The sequence below is a fragment of the Zingiber officinale genome, chromosome 5B, assembly GCF_018446385.1.
Source record: "Zingiber officinale cultivar Zhangliang chromosome 5B, Zo_v1.1, whole genome shotgun sequence".
Lineage (NCBI taxonomy): Eukaryota > Viridiplantae > Streptophyta > Magnoliopsida > Zingiberales > Zingiberaceae > Zingiber > Zingiber officinale.
Genome location: NC_055995.1, coordinates 100,990,352 through 100,996,804, shown reverse-complemented (window position 1 = coordinate 100,996,804; position 6,453 = coordinate 100,990,352). Strand labels below are relative to the sequence as shown.

General features: G+C 39.1%; 1 long non-coding RNA gene across 1 annotated transcript; it reads left to right on the top strand.

The window, feature by feature from the left end:
* Positions 1-3,330: 3,330 nt before the first annotated feature.
* Positions 3,331-5,985, top strand: LOC121987691. The gene is made up of 3 exons (XR_006113694.1): positions 3,331-3,360; positions 3,482-3,576; positions 5,928-5,985. It is a non-coding gene; the product is annotated as an uncharacterized LOC121987691 (long non-coding RNA).
* The last annotated feature ends 468 nt before the right edge of the window (positions 5,986-6,453 follow it).

Sequence of the window (6,453 nt, the reverse complement as noted above, 5' to 3'; positions counted from 1 at the left end):
GTCTATATTTTTTCAAAATACACCAGCCCGACCCGAGACTGAAATAGAAAGGTCCCAATTCTGATTGTTTGGGGTAATAGAACTAGTGAAAATTTTGAGGAGTCAGAGGGATGTCGTGCAACAGAAACAACATAATGACGCCGCATGGAAGGCGAAAGGAGTTCGACACAAGTTGCGGAAGGGGAACACGGAAATAATTACAGACTTCAACAATGAAGGGATGGATAGGGAAGCGGAGACCGGCCACAAAATGGTCCCTGAATAGACATATGGTGTCGGTCGGTGGATCATTTGGTCGATCGGATGAAGAAGCTAAAATGATCTTGTGATCAGGGGGAATCTCAAAAACGTTCTTGAGGCTCTTAGTGTCTCCTACATCAAACCTGGTCTCCATGGTGGTGTACCAGAGTCCAGGAGAGGGGTCCGAGGGCTACAAAGAGCTGGTCATTGTAAAAGAAAGCAGAAATAGTGGAAAAAATGTGATCGGAAAGAACAAAAAGACCACAGGAGGGTCACCAGGAACGAAGAAAAAGGCCAAGGATCGAGGATGAGCAAGATAGGGAGGAAAGCTTACTGGAAAGGGGAAGGAAGTTGTCGGAGAAGGGGCGCAGGTCACCAGAACAAGTCGTCAAAGAAGGATCGCACAGGGAACAGAAAGTCGCCGGTAGCTCTCGAGGAAGATGCAATCTTGGAGGAGAAGCCGGCGCTATGAAGTTTATAAACTTCAGGCTCGGCCGATCGAGACCGTCCGATCTAGGGTGCAGAAACCAAGATACAGATCCGGCCGTAGAATTCAAACCGTCAAACATCACATCAACGCCTGTCGCTTCGGGCGTGCGGTGACAACGACAGCGACACGTGGCGCATCCCCATGGGTCAGCATTTAATAGGCGCTATTAACAGACATAGGAGCGTGCTCGGCCTTAATGGAGGGGATTTGCACAAATTCCGAGATATCCGGGTGATGTCAGTGTTGACCGCACTGACTCAAGAACACCAAAGGAAAAATCCCTAAGTGCAAATACTCCTAGCTCCGGACAACCTCAGGAATCAGTACCATGGTCGATCGACATTCTCAAGCAGGCCGGTCGGAGCCCAACCAGTATCACAGCCGATCGGGCCACCGATCTCCAGAGAAAATTTTTGTCCAGTTAGTCGGATTTGCAACCTCCTTCGACTAGAATTGAGGGGGAGATATGTGATGAGGTAATAAGGAGGAGCCCACCTCGCGAAGGGTCATTGCCACGGTGGAGGTCAAGGTCAAGGTGGTCAACGCCCCTATATCACCGGCCGATCGGGTAACCCGCTCTGCCAACTAGGATAATGAAGACCTGATTCGACATCATAACAACTCGGTGAGGTTCCGAGCTTTCGACGCTTAGAAAGACAAGTGTCAAGTATCTGCAAGGGCACGCCTAGCGGCCACCCTACTCAGTCTTATATTGATCTACAAGAGAACAGCAGGGCGGATTTACAACCGAGCTACACAGAAACAGAAGGGCGACTGAGCGATTTTCCTGCTCGGCCAGACAGTGACTCATGGGCCAGGACAGTGGGAGCACAGACCAAGCGGCCTTCCCGCTCAGCCAGATAGTACACTCAGCTGAGTAGAAGGTGAGAACCCGAGCCGAGCAGCTATCCTGCTTGGCCGAGTAAAAGACAATGCTAGCTGGAGATTCTTTTTGGGAGCAAGCACCGATGACAGGCAGCATAGTCGGTGGTTAGCTCAGACAGAAGATCGTACGGCAGAAGATTCCACTATCACTTCAGATATATGCTCGGCTCGTTAAGGTATTGTGTCAGGGACACTTTACTGACACATCTTTTCAGGAAAAGCTTTGAAAAGTGTGTACTCCTTGGGAAGCGTGCACGCGCGCTACAAGGGCTCTATATAAAGAGTGTCCAAGCTTCGTCAAAGGTACGCGCACATTACTGTTGCTACACTGTTCCTTTGCTTCTTTGCTCCGCTGCTTCCACATCGTCGATGACTGACTTGAGTGTCGGAGGGCCAACGCCAGGATCCCTTCCCTGGCTCTGCACTGACGTGGTTGTGGTTACAGGATCGTCTCATTCAGAGTCTATGCACGATCAACAGGAGCTACACATCCCCAACATCCATCGCCTCTACTTTCGGACAGGATCATTTGTCATTCTTATATTCAAAATGGGACAAAGCATTAATTCACTGCAACCATTTTGAGCTTAGAAGCATTTTCCAGATTTGGGCCTTAATTGAGCTAATCACCTGCATAGTTGCTGCAAAAGTAAACAAACTAACTTTTGTAGCTGGGACAAAGCATTAATTCACTGCAACCAATTTGAGCTTAGAAGCATTTTCCAGATTTGGGCCTTAATTGAGCTAATCACCTGCATAATGGCTGCAAAAGTAAACAAACTAACTTTTGTAGCTGGTTGGTATATGAAGTTGAGGATGGTTCATCTTGTTGTCTGGTGCAGCTGGCATGGGAACTAGATCCTCCATCTGTGAAAAAACATCAGTGATCAATTTTGGATCACTAGAAGGTATGTTGGTGGGTGAGAATTGAAAGGGGGATTGGATCAGGACGCTTAGATGGGTTGTTACTTGATTGGGCAAGAATATCTAGGAGAAGAAACATCATCACTCGTTATTCGCTTAATTGCATTATTCTCATCTCATAGCTAGTCACAGTTCTTGCGCTGACTTAAATTCTTGATTATCTTGAGAACAGTGGTTCATATACAATTCTCCATTGTTTTTATTAAAAAATTCAAAAAGCATACTATCTTTGAATTGCTCCTAAAGATTTTTTGCTGACACAAGGTTTCATTATGCATCTTGGCCTTAGTCTTATTGTAGCTGCAGGAAAAATAGAAACTTTCAAGTATATAGCATTCGAGATCTTCTCATTGTGGCTTTATCCTTCTTTGACTCAGTTGACCATTATTTTTCAGTGAAAATACTGTTGCTGTTTCTTAAGTTATTATTTTTGCTAGTATTATGACTACTATGATAGTGTTTAACCTGTTGGTTTGTTCTATTTATCTTGCATATTCTGCTTCCTTTTGTCAGTACTTTATAATTTATATATTGGAATAATTTGTAAATCTTAGCCCAAAACATTGATACTTGTTTTGTGAACATTCTAATGAAGGATATTGTGGGTTAATTACAACTCCATCCTGAAAATGTGCAAGATGCTGCTCAGCTAGCTGAGTTATTTGGAGTTGTGTGCAAAACCAATTTTATGCTCAGAGCCTAGTAGTGTTTATTGGTCAAGCAAGGACAACTTCTCTTGCTGAATGAGTGAACTCAAAATCTCCCCATTTTTATGGCTCAAGATTCATCTTGGCTTCATCGTTTGCTCACATTATTGGATAGTATCCTTTAGATCTTAAGCTGCATGTGTATATGTGTATAAGATTTTAACCTGAAGTGATTTTTTTAAAAAACTTTCTTATCATCTGTTCTCATCTAAAACTTCTCTTAATAAAAATTTAGCTGGTTCGACTCAGGCCACAAGATTTGCTGCTGCAAAGCAAATTGGGGATATTGCAAAGTCACACCCTCAAGAGTTGAACTCCCATCTAAAAAAGGTATCGACACTTTCTTGCTTTATTGATTTTCTTCTTTATTTATTACCAAATCCTAGTTTTAATTGTCTCTTTATCATTAGATTAAACCTCGCAGCTTGTTGTTTGTGGCTGTCTCACTGAGAAGCCATTTTAACATGCTTGATATGTCGAAGAAGTTAAATGCTATTAAATTTTCTTCTGTTTTTTTACCGTAGAAGAGTTTACTTAGGTATTTGCCTTTATGTAACTTGATGTCCAACATGAAAATGGTTCTTTATCACATTGACATTTTTTATTTTAATTACTAAATGATTAAGTTTCTTTCTTTAATTATTTTGATATCGTTCTTCTTTTCTTATCTTCAGCATTTCTGGACATATATTCATACATAACACACCTCATTGTAAAGAATTCTTATAGAATTTTTTAGTTTGAGCAAGTTGGCTATTGTTGTTTTTTCACTGTTGCCCCTATACGGTATTATTAGGATCGTCACATGGACAAAGAAACAACTAAGGTTAAATGTTCTTTAAAGACATTATCTTGGTTCTTATCCTTCTCTTAGTGTGGCATCATATCCATCTTATCATTATCCTTTGCGTTCTCAATCTTTCTTTTGCACTTGTTGAGTACTCAACACTATGAGATAGAATATTATGTTTCTTTTGTCTTTCATTTTGCATAAACTTATGTTTTTTTTTTTTTGGTATGAAAAATTGTGTTTATCTGGTTTCTATTCACTTGTTTTAATTTTAGATTCAGCTAATCCAATTATTTGGATGGTCACCTTTAGTGAATATAGATTCTTGATCCACCTCTTTATCAATGCGTTGTCTGTTCCTTCTACATGGATGGTCACCTTCGGCTTGCTATTTTAAGATTGTAAACTCTATTTCTGGAAAATAGTAATATTTTTTTGATTGAATCTGACTTTTATTTACCACTTGTAACTTTAGTGTATCTATTTTATTTCATGGAAAGTGGATTTTTTACTTTAATTTCTCAAGTTTATATAGAAATACATTACCTCTATCTTTCCTCATCCTCACTTGATTTAGATCTTCTTCCGCTAATTGATTTATATGGATCTTTGTTGTCTTAATCATCAATATAGCAACTGTGACTAGCTTATATTAACTTTGTATCATATGCCTGAAGCCTTAAATATAATTGTTATCTTGTCAAAATTCTTCTTTACACTGCAGAGTGTATGACATTCTTTACTGTAATATGTGTCAGTGTCAATTTTTTTGTTTTGCCTTTTCATTTTTGCACTTCCCTTTCTTTTGGCATCTCATTAACTTAGAACTAGTACCAGTAATTTATCACTAATTACCTACGACATTAAGTAGGATTTCTTTGCTATTTATCTGCAATTAATAATGGATTGTTGATGATATACTCATTTACATTCTACTGATTGATGATGATGTACTCATTTACTCTATTGATCAATACAGAGATATTTATTTATTGATTGATGCCTTAGCACAATGCTATATTTGTTGTTGTGTGACCTAGAGGCCACAGATTTAAGATTCGGAAATAGTCTCTTGGTTCAAGGCTGTGTATAATAGACTTTTCTTTGGGACTCTATATTGGTAAGAGTTTTCTGTATCGAACTACCCTTTTTATTGATTGATGGATGATATACCAATATTTGATGATTATGATAAACTAATAGATCACCTCCACTCCATGCACTTCTTTTGCAATACAAGAGAGCTCACTTGATTAGCACCTGATTGCTTTTAGCTATCAACTGTGGTTCTTTGTAGATATTTTTTTGGAGTCTTTCAAGTCAAGCTTTAATTTTGTTAGGTGGTGATTTGCCTTTTAATTATGTGCATCTTTTTAGTGCCTCTGCTTGTGCAGCTGGCTCTGCATGCAGATTGTTTTCCTGCTTCGACACAAACTTTGCACCATTTTGGTTTATGATTAAGAATGTTTGAGAGACACATTTGCTTATTCAACATCATGTAACCTTGAAATTTAAGATTATCCACCATACACCAGCTGGGCTTGTTGCTCTTTGCAAATTGATTATGATTGCCATTGGTATCGAGAAGTGAGAATTTTAGTGTCTATAAGAGCAACCTGGTTCACTAAATTAAATGTCAAATCTTATTGCATATCCTATTGTTGTCATGTCTTCTCATACCCAGTATTATCTTGGGGCTTGCATACAAACTTGAAAAATTCCCTTTATAAGCCTATTTTAGTTTAAAGAGGATCTGAAATGATCAGTAGCATGGTCTGGGTGGACAACTTTAGTTTTACTCGAATGGATATGCATTTGACTGTTCTATAACCAAAACTTTTAAGAAATGGTTAACAAGCTCAAATCAACTGATTCTTCTTGAACAATGTAGGTTTCCCAATATCTCCGAAGCAAGAACCGGGATACAAGAGTTGCTGGCTGCTCGTGCTGTTGGATCAATTGCTGAGAATGTTAAACACATATCTCTTAAGGAGCTTCTAAAATCCCTAGAAGCCGAGTTGGCAGAAGTTGGATTTTCTGATGCCTCAAGAGATGTTGGAGTGTCCTTTTCAAACATATGCCCCAACACTACCACAGGACTCTCCTTTAAAAGGTTTTATTTGTTGGTGTTCATTTATTGATTGATCTTGGAATATGAAATGTTGTACTTTATTTCTTTGTTTCTTGCAATTTCGACATTAATAAGGTGTTGGAATTTGGATCTCCACTGTTGGCATCAGATGGACAGGTAATGGTGCTTTATTTAAGCCGTAACCTGCTTAAACCCAAATGTTACCTTGCTTCTACCCTTCTTTACTTGTAATTCATTTGTTTTTGCCTTTAATTAAGGTTTCATTCATTTAAGGAAAAACTATTTCAGAATATTTATCTATTTAATTATGGTTTTTTTTGGGATA